The following is a 16,371-nucleotide window of genomic DNA, read 5'->3' as shown; positions in this document are numbered from 1 at the left end:
TTCAAGGTTTCACTGCAGAAGTCACACAGATTTGAGTTAGCTAATTTGCATTTAAAGAGATAATAGGTATTTTGTAGCTATAATTCTATGGAGTTTGTATTGATTGAAAATTTCTCAGTGTGCTTTCAATGGTTGCTTTATATGGCATGGTAAATATGTGTTTCCAATTAAGTTCATTTTCTACAAAAAGGTCTTGCCATTTATTTTGGATTTTGGAGTTTTCTGTAGGGTTTTTAATTTGTAGTGTGTAAAATATTTTATTCGTTTTGTTTTTTCTTCGAAGTATGTTTTCTACAAATGTTGTTTGAGTACATGGTGTATTATTTGTATTGATTTCAGATTTAATATGTATGGGTATGCTTTTGATTAGTGTGTAGTACTTCAGAAAATTATTTGAAGGTATTCCGTATATGTAGCATATATTATCAAAAGAGTAGAAATCCTTAATTCTGTAGTCATATAATTGGTCGACATATTTAATGCTTCGTTCAAACCAATCTTTATAGAAAAACGTCTTATTGTTTGAAGTTATGTCTTTATTGTTCAATAAAATTGTTTTACTGCTGGTTTGGGTTTCTAAGTTATGAGTGACATCACTCCACGCTGATAGAACATCAGACAGAAATATGTTTTCGTTTGCAATTTCATGTAAGATAGTATTGCTGATGTAACATTCAAAGAGTAAGGAGTCACCATATTTTTTAAGGATTTTCTGGTAGAATAATTTCCATTTACTCGTATTGATATTATCTAGGTATTTTAACCCAGCTGCATTTGATTGCATTCAAGAATGAGTCAATGTTCGTTAATTGGATACCTCCATTTTCTACAGATTGAATTAACTGAGTTCTTTTTATTTTATCAGGCTTACCGTCCCATATGAAATTAAATATTGCTGATTTTATATCGTTAATTACATCGTTTGGTGGATTTGGGAGAACTGTTAATACATATATTAATTTAGGAAGTGCAAACGTTTTCAATACTGTGTTTTTTCCGATTAGTGTAAGTTTACGATGATGCCATGATTTTAAGCAGTTTTTAAAATTCTGTAATTTAGGTAGTATGTTTTTAAAACTGTATCTTTTTCATTATTTTGTGAAAGTAATGCCTAACGTTGTGGCTTCATCGGATGTCCAATTAAATTTCATTTCTTTTTTATATTGAACATTACTTTGTTTTAATTTACCTACTCGTAGCACAGTACATTTACTTTTGTTTAGTTTAAGACCCGATGTCATTCCGTAAAGGGTAAGCGACTCTATTAGGTTATGGAAAGATTCGTAATTGTCGTTTAAAAAATAAGTTGCATCGTCAGCAAATAGGGATTGTTTGATTTCTTCGTCAGGTTTAGTGATATGCCTTTTGTGTTTATTTGATTGGATTTGATGTGATAGATACTCGATGCAAATAATAAATAGCGATGATGAGAGTGGACATCCTTGTCGAACCCCTCGTTCGATGTTAAAACTGTTTGAAAAGAAGCCATTGTTAATGATTATACTGTTAATATCGGTATAGAATAGTTTGACCCATTGAATGAGACTTTCACCAAAATTCATATTTTCTAAGCAAGAGAACATAAATGAATGATCAAGCGAATCGAATGCCTTTTCAAAGTCTGCAAAGAATATTAGACCAGGATTATTTGAATTGTTGAAATAGTTTATGCATTCTTGGATAAGACGAACGTTTTCACTAATGTAACGTCCTTTATAAAACCAGATTGAGATTTTGAAATGATTGATGGTAATATTTTTTTAATTCTGTTTGCTATACTTTTAGTTGCAATTTTATAATCATTGTTTAGTAAACTAATCGGGCGCCAGTTTGATAAGGATTCTAAGTTTTTTCCAGGGTTTTGGAATACGCGATATAATACCTTGTTTTTTGTAGCGTAGGTAGTTTTCGTTTGTTAAATGAATAGTTAAGTGAATTAATTAGATGTGTTTTTATCTCTTCCAGATATTTTATAAAAACTCGATTGTGATGCCATCAGATCCTGGGCTTTGTTATTTTGCATTTCTTCTTAGGGCTAATGCACATTCATATTCATTAAGCAATCCGTCGCACAGTGGTTTTTCCTCTTGGTTTAAAGTCGTGATGTGTATTTTTAAAAAGGGTGCTATTTTCAACATTTTTTCGTTTATAGAGGGTTTCGAAAAATAAACGTTGTTCTTCTAGTATTTCAGTTCTGTTTGTTTATATCTTTGCCATTGACTACTAATTTGTGTACAGTTTTTTGTTCACTTCTACGTTTTTCAATGTTTGCGAAATATTTTGTATTTTTTTTCATTGGTTCAACATGCTGTGCACGCGCTCTTAGTATTATTCCATTGAGATGTGTATGATAGATTCCATCTAATATTTGTTTTTTAATGTTATTTCATTTTCAATGTCGGTGGTATCATTTGTGTTTGTTTGATGCAATTGTTTTTTCAAGTGTTTCATGGTTTTGATGGTTTCAGTTTCAAGTTTGTGTGTTTCTTTTTGTTCAAATGATGTGTATCTAATTGTTGTGTTACGTATATTTCCTTTAATTACTTCCCATAAGGTGTTTGGGTTTGCATCTTTATTATTTTGAACTGTATTTAATATTTCCTGTTTTATTTGTGTTTGATATTGTGTATCTAATAGATGCTGTTGTTAATTTTAAAGTATCCTGGGCCTCTTTCAGGTTGTATATTGTGCAGTTTAAGTTCAACTAGAGAGTGGTCAGTCATAATCCTGGTTTTATGTTACATGTGTCAATAATGTTGCAAAGAGATTCAGATATTAAAAAATAGTCTAATCTACAAAATATTGTTGGTTTTGTGTTTGAGTGCCAGGTGAATTTGCTTTCGTTTGGATATATAGTACGCCAGATGTCTATCATATTGTAGTTTTCGAATATGTTATTTAAAACGTTTCTATTTTTAGGATGAGTATAAAGGTTTCCATTCTTTTTGTCTAATAATGGGTTAAGAACAGTATTAAAATCACCACCGACTATGATGTTTTTTATCTTGGTTATTAATTATAAAGGATTGTAATGTTTCGTAGAATGTGGAATCATCTATGTTAGGGCCGTAAACATTAATTAATGTTAATTCTGTTTCGTGTATTTTGATATCTATACTTGCTTGTCTGCCAATTATTATTTCGTTAAAGTTATTGACTGTGATCCCTACATTATTTTTTATAAGAAAGGCAATGCCTTGTTTATTAGTATGTTCTCCACTGAGATAGATTTCTCCGTCCCATTCATCTTTTAAGGTTTGTGCTAAAGTAGGTGTCAAATGACATTCTTGTAAAAGGCATATACTATATTTTTTTTCGTCTAACCATTTGAAGATTTTTATGCGTTTGTCTTTATTGTTTAGCCCTTTTACATTCAATGTACATAATTTAATCATTTAAAGGAGGGTGATGTAAATGATGATTTGTGTGTGCTTGTCCAGTTAGTTTCAAATTTTAAAACATCTCCAGTTAGTTTCTATTGTAAGATAAGATATGTCTCTACATACAAACAAAATATGGAAACAAAAATGAGCAGAAAAAAAGTTATGTTTACACCCCGAAAAGCAACGGGTACACATGATAAAAAAAACTGTTTACAATGACAAATAGGAAGAAAAGGTTCCGCCAAAGAAAACAAAAACAAATTGTGTAACAAACACTATCATTAAACAAGTGAAAAAATGCTTAAGAGAAAGAAAAAACAGCACACAGAACAACGCACACACAAAAAACACTGGCATGCAAAAACAACAACAATGTTTGCGTGGCGTTTGCGTATTTAAACTGTACGTGTTTTTGTTTCCTATGCCGTAATCTCAAGTAATAAATATGTTTAGTTTGTACGCCTGCTCGTTGATATAATGTGATTGTTAATAAGTATATGCGCAAGTTTGTGCATGGGTGTGTGTGTGTGTGTGTGTGTGTGTGTGTGTGTGTGGTGTGTGTGTGTGTGTGTGTGGTGTGTGTGTGTGTGTGTGTGTGTGTGTGTGTGTGTGGTGTGTGTGTGTGTGTGTGTGTGTGTGTGTGTGTGTGTGTGGTGTGTGTGTGTGTGTGTGTGTGTGTGTGTGTGTGTGTGTGTGTGTGTGTGTGTGTGTGTGTGTGCATTCATGCTCGCGTGTGTGTGTGTGTACGTTCATGCGTGTATATGTGTGTGTGCGGGTGTGCGTGTGTGTGTGCGTGTGGGTGTTTGTGTGCGCGGGCGTGTGTGTGTGCGTGAGTGTGCGTGTGTGTGATTTTTGTGCGTGTGTAGGCGCGCGTATATGTCCCGGTGTTTTGTGAAATTATAAAGAACATCTAAAGGGACAGAGAAAAAAACAACAGAACTACATTAAACATACATAAGATACAACAACCAAACATGTTGAAAATTCTTTTGAACAAAAAGAATAAAATTGGTAATTCGTTTGTATTCGAGAGAGCGTGGTTGCTTGCATGTAGCCATGCATCAAATACTTTCATGCTATCAAGAGGTTACTGTACCTGGCAAGTCGAATTTTACCTTGACCTTTGAATGACCTTGACTCTCAAGGTCAAATTATTAAATTTTGCTAAAATTGCCATAACTTCTTTATTTATGATTAGATTTGATTGATACTTTGACAAAACTACTCTTACCTGACATACCACAATAGACTCCACCCAAACCATCGCCCGTGCCCCCCCCTTCCCCCCCTCCCCGAATCCCCCTCCCCCTTTTTTTTTTTTTTTTTTTTTTTTAAGATCATCTCACAAATGACCACCACACCCTCACACTATACCCCCCCACCCCCCCTCCCCAATTTTTTTTTTAAACGGTTAAAAAACAAAACTATTTATTTTATTATTTTATGTTTGAAATACCGTACAACCATCGCACCCAAGAATCCCCCCCCACCCCGTCTCCCCCCACCCGAATCCCCCCTCCCCCCTAAATTATTATTATTATTATTTTTTTTTAAGATCATCTCAGAAATAACCACCACACCCTCACACTATACCCCCCCCCCCCACCTCCCCCCCCCCATTTTTTTTGAAACGGTTAAAAAACACAAATATTTATTTTTATTATTTTATGTTTGAAATACCGTCCAACCATCGCACCCAAGAATCCCCCCCACCCCCCCACACCCCCCCGATTTTTTTTCTTTTTTTCGCATTTTTGGAAGATAATGTAATAAAGGTCCACACCCCCACACAATGCACCCCTCTTCACTCCACCCCTCCCTCCTTTGTGAAAATGAGAGTCCCTTCACCTTTAAAAAGAAAATAGATGAGCGGTCTGCACCCGCAAGGCGGTGCTCTTGTTTTAGGTTGTTATTAACATAAGATTGACAAAGCGCATCATCGGGGAGCATCTATCAGTTTCACTGATATTCTTGTTAATCAAGTTTTCAAATAATTTGAAAATCCTAGTTCTTTATTATTTCTATACCTTCTTATTTAAACTTCTGTATATTAAACCATCACATTAATTCATTGTGTACCCCCTATAGGCGTCCCCAGCAGAGGTCCCAGACATCACGATAACGGACGAGTCCAGTCAGCCAGATGACAGGCAGATCCAGTGGCAGAGGTCGCACCCACCCAGCAGGTGGAAGTGGAACAGAAGGAGGGGGCACAAGACACATACATATCACAGGAAGGGCCGCACATGGAAACGGCCACACAACAGGTTAGTTCAGTGTGGGTTGTAATTGGTTGATAGTTTTGTTTCGGTTTGAACTTTTATCTTTCTGATGAAACAAAACATCTTAAAAATACTTGTGTATAGAAAGAAAAAGTATATTTATTACCTTTGTTTGAAAGGATTTTGTCATTTCTAGCTTGACTAATGATAAACACCTTTTTGAGCTATTTGCCCTTGTACAATATCTGCAAATAAGTTAAGGTTATTATCCCCCGCCATAGGCGGAGGGATTTTGTTTTGAAGTTGTCCGTCCGTCTGTCTTTCTGTCCGTCCGTCAGTCCGGAGCCATATCTTGGAAGTGCTTTGGCGGATTTCATTGAATCTTGGTATGAGTATATATATGAATAACAGGATGATACACGCCAAATGGCACTGCACACCATCCGTTAATAACGGAGTTATGGCCCTTTTTATCTTGAAATAATGCTTTTTTGTGTGTCCGAAGCCATTCATGTATCTTGGAAGTGCTTTGGCAGATTTAATTGAAACTTTGTATGAATATATATATTCATATATATATTCATATATATATATAAAATAAGATGATGCAGGCCTAATGGCATTGTACACCATCTGTTAATAACGAACCATCTGTTAATAACGGAGTTATGGTCCTTTGTATCTTGAAAAAATGCTTTTTTTTAGTGTCAAATATAACACTTTTGTGTCCAGAACCATATTGGCGGGGAATACCAATTCAACGAATTTGCTTGTTTGTTAATTATATAAAGCTATAGTAATTCCATTATTCTCTTATATTGAAAAAGATTTATTGTAATGGTTCAAAATGACTTAATCAGTGAGGCTTAGAAGACCAACTTTGTCATGCTGAGCAAATCAAAAACATCAGCACATAATATAATATTAAAAACAAGCATAACATGATGTCCCACATATCAACAGTACGCTGTCATTAGACTGTGAATATGACTCCTCCATGCATAACTCCAAACTGAAATTTCACAGAAATTAATTCAGGCACTTAAAATTAAAGTTAAATTAGGCTTGCAGCAACTTCATAAATCTGTATCATTTTCAGATATTCCATTTGAAATAAATATGCCTTCAGAGTTATTTTAGGTTTCTGACAGAAAATAGTCTTGACAAAGGAAAGGTGATTTTGGCCTTTCTGTCCCTGTCTGTCTGTAATTGTATGTGTGTGTCTGTCCCAAAACTGTAACCTTGCTCATAAAATGAAAACTCTTGGGTATGTGTTCTTAAAACTTCGCATGAGCATGAATCTCATTGAGATCTACAATCAAACATGGTTTGAGGTCACTAGGTCAAAGGTCACTGTGACCTTTACATTCAAAATGTAACCTTGATTATAAAATGAAAAGTCTACAGATGAAGTGTGAGTTTTAAACTGGCTATTGATTTTTGGTGAAGTTATGGGCTTTGTTATCCCTTGCCATAGGCGGAGGTATATTGTTTTGGCGTTGTCCGTGCGTCCGTCCGGCACTTTTGTGACCAGAGCCATATCTTGGAAGCGCTTTGGCAGATTTCATTGAAACTTGGTATGAGCATATGTATGGATAAGAGGATGATGCATGTTAGAGTTGTCCATCTGTCCAGACAACTTTTGTGTCCAAGAGTATAGTGGCGGGGGATATCAATTCAAAGAATTTGCTTGTTTGCTCTTAAATAGCTGATGATGGACATCAAAGCGCTATAGGGGGCATTGTGTTTCACAAACTTAGCTCTTGTTTGGAAGTTCTATTGCCCCATTTCATAGCTAGAGCACTCTTAAACAAATAAGCATTTACAATTATCCTTCTCATTTTGTAGTTGCATGGCATATATTAGTGACCAAGCCATAAGGGAGCAAAGCATGTCAAGAAAAAATAAAATGTAGTCATTTCAAACAGATTGATCGTTTTGCCTTGTCAGTAAAAGAAATGAAAGTGTCTTAAATTTTAGTTGATTTATTTTTTCAGATAGCTTCATCACTGTACTTCCCACTGACTACAATGAATGTAGAAAGACAGAACGAAGATCACCATAAGGCCACATCATGAAAGCCGTTGCGCCAGACTGCCTGTCTTTAGTGCCTTGTTTTAATTGTTTGGTTTATAATATAATCTACTGGCTTATTTTATAGATTATTTGTTATGGGAACTTGAGTGCCAGACCTATGACTAGCTATTAATGAGATTTTTAATGAAGCTGTGCATGTTAGATTCTGAATTGTTATGAGAACTTTATTTCTAGAGATAGGCCTATGACTGGCTGTTAGTTAGAAGTTTTGTAATGAAGCTGTGCTCATTAGATTGTGAATTGTTATGAGAACTTTATTTCAAAGATAGGCCTATGACTGGCTGATAGTTAGAAGTTTTGTAATGAAGCTGTGCACATTAGATTGTGAATTGTTATGAGAAGTTTATTTCTAGAGATAGGCCCATGACGGGCTGTTAGTTAGAAGTTTTGTAATGAAGCTGTGCACATTAGATTGTGAATTGTTATGAGAACTTTATTTCAAAAGATAGGCCTTTGACTGGCTGCTAGAAGTTTTGTAATGGAGCTGTGCACATTAGATTGTGAATTGTTATGAGAACTTTATTTCAAAAGATAGGCCCATGACGGGCTGTTAGTTAGAAGTTTTGTAATGAAGCTGTGCACATTAGATTGTGAATTGTTATGAGAACTTTATTTCATAAGATAGGCCTATGACTGGCTGTTAGTTAGAAGTTTTGTAATGAAGCTGTGCACATTAGATTGTGAATTGTTATGAGAACTTTATTTCAAAAGATAGGCCTATGACTGGCTGTTAGAAGTTTTGAAATGAAGCTGTGCACATTAGATTGTAAATTGTTATGAGAACTTTATTTCAAAGATAGGCCTATGACTGGCTGTTAGTTAGAAGTTTTGTAATGGAGCTGTGCACATTAGATTGTGAATTGTTATGAGAACTTTATTTCATAAGATAGGCCTATGACTGGCTGTTAGTTAGAAGTTTTGTAATGAAGCTGTGCACATAAGATTGTGAATTGTTATGAGAACTTTATTTCATAAGATAGGCCTATGACTGGCTGTTAGAAGTTTTGTAATGAAGCTGTGCACATTAGATTGTGAATTGTTATGAGACCTTTATTTCAAAAGATAGGCCTTTGACTGGCTGTTAGTTAGGAGTTTTGTAATGAAGCTGTGCACATTAGATTGTGAATTGTTATGAGACCTTTATTTCAAAAGATAGACCTTTGACTGGCTGTAAGAAGTTTTGTAATGAAGCTGTGCACATTAGATTGTGAATTGTTATGAGAACTTTATTTCAAAAGATAGGCCTTTGACTGGCTGTTAGTTAGGAGTTTTGTAATGAAGCTGTGCACATTAGATTGTGAATTGTTATGAGAACTTTATTTCAAAGATAGGTCTATGACTGGCTGTTAGTTAGAAGTTTTGTAATGAAGCTGTGCACATTAGATTGTGAATTGTTATGAGAACTTTATTTCAAAAGATAGGCCCATGACGGGCTGTTAGTTAGAAGTTTTGTAATGAAGCTGTGCACATTAGATTGTGAATTGTTATGAGAACTTTATTTCAAAGATAGGCCTATGACTGGCTGATAGTTAGAAGTTTTGTAATGAAGCTGTGCACATTACATTGTGAATTGTTATGAGAACTTTATTTTTAGAGATATGCCTATGACTGGCTTTTAGTTAGAAGTTTTGTAATGAAGCTGTGCACATTAGATTGTGAATTGTTATGAGAACTTTATTTCAAAGATAGGCCTATGACTGGCTGTTAGTTAGAAGTTTTGTAATGAAGCTGTGCCCATTAGATTGTGAATTGTTATGAGAACTTTATTTCAAAAGATAGGCCTATGACTGGCTGTAAGAAGTTTTGAAATAAAGCTGTGCACATTAGATTGTGAATTGTTATGAGAACTTTATTTCAAAGATAGGCCTATGACTGGCTGTTAGTTAGAAGTTTTGTAATGAAGCTGTGCACATTAGATTGTGAATTGTTATGAGACCTTTATTTCATAAGATAGGCCTATGACTGGCTGTTAGTTAGAAGTTTTGTAATGAAGCTGTGCACATTAGATTGTGAATTGTTATGAGAACTTTATTTCATAAGATAGGCCTATGACTGGCTGTTAGAAGTTTTGTAATGAAGCTGTGCACATTAGATTGTGAATTGTTATGAGACCTTTATTTCAAAAGATAGGCCTTTGACTGGCTGTTAGTTAGGAGTTTTGTAATGAAGCTGTGCACATTAGATTGTGAATTGTTATGAGAACTTTATTTCAAAAGATAGGCCTTTGACTGGCTGTAAGCAGTTTTGTAATGAAGCTGTGCACATTAGATTGTGAATTAATATGAGAACTTTATTTCAAAAGATAGGCCTTTGACTGGCTGTTAGTTAGGAGTTTTGTAATGAAGCTGTGCACATTAGATTGTGAATTGTTATGAGAACTTTATTTCAAAGATAGGTCTATGACTGGCTGTTAGTTAGAAGTTTTGTTATGAAGCTGTGCACATTAGATTGTGAATTGTTATGAGAACTTTATTTCAAAAGATAGGCCTTTGACTGGCTTTTAGTTAGAAGTTTTGTAATGAAGCTCTGCACATTAGATTGTGAATTGTTATGAGAACTTTATTTCAAAAGATAGGCCTATGACTGGCTTTTAGTTAGAAGTTTTGTAATGAAGCTGTGCACATTAGATTGTGAATTGTTATGAGAACTTTATTTTAAAGATAGGCCTATGACTGGCTTTTAGTTAGAAGTTTTGTAATGAAGCTGTGCACATTAGATTGTGAATTGTTATGATAACTTTATTTCAAAGATAGGCTTATGACTGGCTGTTAGAAGTTTTGTAATGAAGCTGTGCACATTAGATTGTGAATTGTTATGAGAACTTTATTTCAAAGATAGGCCTATGACTGGTTGTTAGTTAGAAGTTTTGTAATGAAGCTGTGCACATTAGATTGTGAATTGTTATGAGATCTTTATTTCAAAAGATAGGCCTTTGACTGGCTGTTAGAAGTTTTGTAATGAAGCTGTGCACATTAGATTGTGAATTGTTATGAAAACTTTATTTCAAAAGATAGGCCTTTGACTGGCTGTTAGTTAGAAGTTTTGTAATGAAGCTGTGCACATAAGATTGTGAATTGTTATGAGAACTTTATTTCAAAGATAGGCCTATGACTGGCTGTTAGAAGTTTTTTGTACACATTTTATTTTGTGAATTAGATTGTGAATTGTTAAGAGAATTCAAGTGCCACCCTATGGTTAGCTTTTAGTGGCATTTCTAATAAAGCTGTTAGTTTAAAGTTTTGTTATGAAATAGTGCACAGATTGTGAATGGTTATGAGATATTTAGTGTCTGAACTATGACAAGTTATAAGTGAGAAGATTTCTAATGAAACAATACATTAGATTGTGAAATGTTATAACAATTTTTCTGCAAGACCTATGACTAGCTATGAGTGAAAAGATTTCATATGAAATTGTACACATTAGATTGTGAATTGTAAAAACAACTTTTGTGCCAGATATATTATTAGCTATTAGTAAGATTTATAATGAAATGGCACACATTAATTTGTGAATTGTTAACAGAACTTTGGTGCAAGACCAATGCCTGTATATAAGTGTTAAGATTTTTATGAAAGTGTACACATTAGTTCTTAAACTGTTAGATATTTTGTGTGAGAGGAGTATGTTTATAAATGATTAGGAGATAGTTGTACACATTTTATTGTGATATCTTATGAGATATTTGGTGCCAAATGAAAGCAAATTACTGATGAAACTGTACACATTAGATTGTGATATCTTATGAGATATTTGGTGCCAAATGAAAGCAAATTACTGATGAAACTGTACACATTACATTGTGATTTTTAGAACTTTTGTGTTAAATGGACAGTGTTCTTGCATCCAAGGTGCGAATGTTGATAAACTATATTGTTTGCATTTCTAAGCATGAAGTCGAGATTTTCAAGACGCACTTTCCATGTGATCTGATTCACAGAGGACAGAGTTATGGACAAATAATTAGAACTTCTGTCACTTTCATATGAATGCTGCATTCTGATTGGATAATTTGTTCATGTGACGGGTTTGTCATTTTCCAATGAACCCACTTTGTATGCAAATTTAAACATGAATCATAGAGATACTTTCTGGTCATAAACAAGTTGTCAAAATGACGTTATGATTTGCGCGAAACTTAATGGCATTTTTTTATTGGTCAATAGCGAAATGACGTTATATTTTTTCGCGAACTCCAAAGATATATACCCATTTGACGGAGATGAAACCGAAACTGAAAATAGATTCATAGGCTAGATTAAAAAGAATATGTATGACCCTTACCACGATAGAATTTCAGCTTAAAGATAATATTGTGTTGTAATTACGCCAGCGTTTATGCAAATTAGGCATAATTTTCCCGACAGTTCATACAACGATGAAATGCAGAAAAATGCTATTCAATTCTTAAGTAAATTTTGACATAATTTAGGTATTTTCCCCACCTAATGGGAACTTATTGGAGCAAGCTTCTGTTTTTTAAGTGACTAATTTTATAACTCGTCATAAGCATGTAGAAGATATGCAAGACACAATTTTCATTTGAATTTATTGACACATCCCAATCTTCTGCTCTTATTCCTCACTGAGTCAGTCAATTTCATCCCAGTCAAAACTGTCTCTCGGGTATCTTTAGTGACTGGTGACAAAGCTTTATCAATAGATATGCAAATGAGCTTAAAATGTCACTTAAATTCTGCTTTGATTTGCCTTTTCTGGAAAGTGCTGTATTTTTATTTGATATTGCAATGTTTAATGCCTTCTGATGCTTGTTTTTTATATTTTGTTAGCTCACCTGAGCACATTGTTAAAAGGTCAAAAATGGCCATAAATGAGCTTGTTTGGGCCATAACTATGTCATTCATTGTGAGATTTTAAAATTATTTGGCACATTTGTTCACCTTTATTGGACGGTGTGTCGCGCAAAAGAATTTCGTCAATAACTCCAAGGTCAAGGTCACACTGGCCATAAATGAGCTTGTCCGGGCCATAACTATGTCATTCATTGTGAGATTTTAAAATTATTTGGCACATTTGATCACCATTATTGGACGGTGTGTCGTGCGAAAGAATTACGTCAATAACTCCAAGGTCAAGGTCACACTGGCCATAAAGGAGCTTGTCCAGGCCATAATTATGTCTTTTATTGTGAGATTTTAAAATCATTTGGCACATTTGTTCACAATCATTGGACGGTGTGTCATGCGAAAGAATAATGTCGATGTCTGCAACGTCAATGTTACACTTGAGTTCAAAGGTCAAAAATGGCCAAAACTTGTCCGGGCTATAACTATGTCATTCATTGTGAGATTTAAAATTACTCTGTATATTTGTTCACAATCATTAGACGGTGTGTCGCGCGAATGAATTAGGTCAATAACTCCAAGGTCAAAGTTACACTTTGAGTTCAAAGGTCAAAAATGGCCATAAATGAGCTTGTGCGGGCCATAACTATGTCATTCATTGTGAGATTTTAAAATCATTTGGCCTATTTTTTCTACATTATTGGAAGGTGTGTCATGCGAAAGAATAATGTCGATATCTTCAACGTCAAGGTCACACTTTGTGTTTGAAGGTCAAAAGGTTTGAAGGTAATAACCAACGGTATGGAGTTCCGATGCGTAGGAGTTTAACCACGAGGGCGTAGCCCGAGTGGTTTGATAACAAGCATCGGAACGACATACCGTTGGTTATTACCGCAATAATCAACGGTTACCCGTGGATCATTTCGACTCTAACACGATTTAATTAATGTGTTATCCACGATTTAAAGGTTATAAATGAGAATTATATTAACCGAACGTCCTCCACTTTTCCGCGAAAACGTGACGTCACCACAACAATTACAATCAAATGACGTCGTCTTCATTCATAAAATGTGCGCAGACAATCCAAGTGACGTCACTTTAAACAACCGTTGGTATATCGGGGTAATAACCGACAGTAGTTTTTCTTCTTTGTATATAGAAAACAAGTCACATGCCGTGGTAAAATTATATTTATAGGACCCGTTTAGACGCCCGAAGATTGTTGCTTATCCATCACGTGACTGGCACATGCAGGTTTGCGAGCGGACACCATATGTCGTCATGTGATGCAACGTGACCGGTCAGCCTTCTCCCACCATCACGTGGTTCTACCGGAAGTACAAGGACTCGCCCGAGACTTGTGAGATAATCCATCATTGCTCATATGTAATAACTGTCCATGTTTTTTTTCCCTTGTTACAAAAAATGTTTTTATATATTTAGTTGAATATTCCTCCTTTTTCATCATAACTTTTAGCCATATGCAGTCGATAAGTTAACCAATGCCAACTTTTTCATTTTACCAGTGCACATATTTATACCAGTAACTGACGACTGTCCTGCTTATATCAAAGGTTAGAAAATAAATGTTAAACAGGTTTTAACGCTTTATCCAACATTAGTTAATGAGGAAGGGCCGGGGATCAAATCCGTTATTTTACGATTGAAGTCTTCGGTACACATTACTCCAAAATACCACACAATAGGACATCAGTAACGAGTAATTTCCTTCTGAATTTGGAAGAAAAGTCTGTGAAATGCCGTATCCGAGTAAAATCAACAACTGCATACACCACGATTACCAATTACAAGTTTGAAATTTAAACATTGGGACACGAACATGCTCGTACCATTTGAAAAATGTGATTTCTCATTTCCTAAACTTGACGCAGACTTAGCTTATGAATGGTAATTTTTATTGATCAAGTATTTTTTCAAACATTATTAGTTCATATGATTCATCACCATGTTATGTTTCGCTTTTTTAGCATATTCACTACCGTGATTAACAAGAACAATACCTTGAATTAGGACTAGTCTAATAAAGTAACTTACATTGTATGTGTGATTTAGAAGGGTTTTTTAACAATAACTTGATAAAAAAAGCTTACCATATGGAAAGTGTGTGTCGCGTGCAATCTCTATGTCCCGACTTAAAATGTCAAGGTCAAATTTGACCGGTCTTTTTCAAAATAAATTTCAATAGTGTGAGGACGGACGCATTGCGCCAAAACTTTACTCAAAGTTGAAGCCCATATTGTCATACCATTGTGAAAAGCATTCTTTAACACGAGCTCGACGTTTATGCATCTTATTAAGTTGTTTACACTTACTTTACAACGTCTTATCATAAAGAAAGTATACATTGCAGATATCGGCCTCTACAATCGCATGATCTTTATACCGGGCGTAGCTCACTCCAACGTAGGTCAATAATCGATATGAGGTTAGCAACACGGTAGTGACGTCATTGTGTTCCACATTCACGTCATTAGTAATAGGAAAAATCAGAGTTGTTGTCGAACATGTTCGGCTCGAGATTTTCAGGGACTAAATCTTTATTGAATAAATAAAATGCAAAACACTTATCATTGGATATACACAATTTTGCTGTTTACTTGTTAATACGCTTTTAATAGCGCCCGTTCTTAGCGCCATCTTCTTGACAGTGGCTCTATCTCTTTTAAAAAAATGCAACATATGCAAACAAACATCGCTTTGCTTTTAAAACCTCCACCATCTCATGACTTATAAAGGGCATCATGTTTCCAAATTATGTGTGATTGTATGTTTCTGCACATTTGTGGATGGTGAATGAATCTCAGCTTAGTGGCACAACATTGCCCGTTTGTTTGTTAATAAATCGAAATATGTTGAAAGAAAACATATACAACCTTCTAACCATGTACAATGCTCTGTGCATTTAAAACACTTCCGTTCTTTAGCGCCACCACGGAAGTACCATTGGCTCGTTCATTACCGGTAATTCATCTCTAAAAAGACGTGGCGTTCGTGATTAAAGGCCGCAAGAAAAGCTGCGTAAATAACGCATTATAGGTGAGCCTCGCTTTGGGAAAAAGGGACTAAATGCATGCGTGTTAAGCGCCACCAACTACGTAGAATTGGCTCGTTTATTTATGCATATGTTAAAAGAGTTGGCTTCTGTGATTAACGGCCGCAAGAAAGCTGCGCAAATAACGCATTATATGTGAGCCTGTCTTTTGGAAAAACGGGGCTTAATGCATGTGTTTATAGTGTCGTCCCACATTAGCCTGTGCAGTCCGCACAGGCAGATCACGGACAACACTTTTCGCCTTAACAGGATTTTCGCTAAGATACTTCCTTTTAACGAAAAATACCATAAAAGCGGACAGTGTTGTTCCTGATTATCCTGTGTGTACTTGACATGCTAATCTGGGATGACATTTTATGCACATTCATTAATCATCGATTTCCAAAGCGGGGTTCACTTGTAGTAGGGTATAATTTTGCGCATCTTGCAGATGCTTTGTACAAAGCCGTTATCTTTTTTTCACAAATCATATTGTTAACACCATAGAGCACAAATATAAGATACCTCTTGACATTTCTAGCGTAAACAATGTATTTCAATAAAACAGGTCAAATGTGAAATAGAGATTGGATGTCATTGCAAACTTCATAGACAATGTGGATTGACTGCGTTAAGTGAAGAATAAAACACCAATTGAACGGACTCACGACAATTGGGACAAACTTTGAATTATAACTATATTTTCAAGCTATCATTTTTAACTGGAAGATATTTAATTTTGGCTTAATTTTTTGCTTTAAGGTAAACCGGAGTACCCGGTGGATCCCCACCTGTCCGAATTTGTGACC

The 16,371-nt window shown here is 35.1% G+C and overlaps 1 protein-coding gene and 1 long non-coding RNA gene across 2 annotated transcripts in view; both read left to right on the top strand.

Annotated features, from left to right (window-relative positions):
• The window catches only part of LOC127847535 (uncharacterized), an 11,014-nt gene extending 5,418 nt beyond the window's left edge, over positions 1-5,596 (top strand). Inside the window, exon 5 of the long non-coding RNA XR_008034012.1 lies at positions 5,472-5,596. This is a non-coding gene — a long non-coding RNA (uncharacterized LOC127847535). The remainder of the gene's footprint in view (positions 1-5,471) is intronic.
• Positions 1-16,371, top strand: part of LOC127849096 (uncharacterized) — a 149,895-nt gene that overhangs the window by 17,572 nt on the left and 115,952 nt on the right. The gene's annotated exons all lie outside the window — the stretch shown is intronic.

The sequence above is a fragment of the Dreissena polymorpha genome, chromosome 10 (genome assembly GCF_020536995.1).
Source record: "Dreissena polymorpha isolate Duluth1 chromosome 10, UMN_Dpol_1.0, whole genome shotgun sequence".
Lineage (NCBI taxonomy): Eukaryota > Metazoa > Mollusca > Bivalvia > Myida > Dreissenidae > Dreissena > Dreissena polymorpha.
The sequence above is the reverse complement of the archived record's forward strand: the minus strand, read 5'-3'. Positions and strand labels throughout refer to the sequence as shown.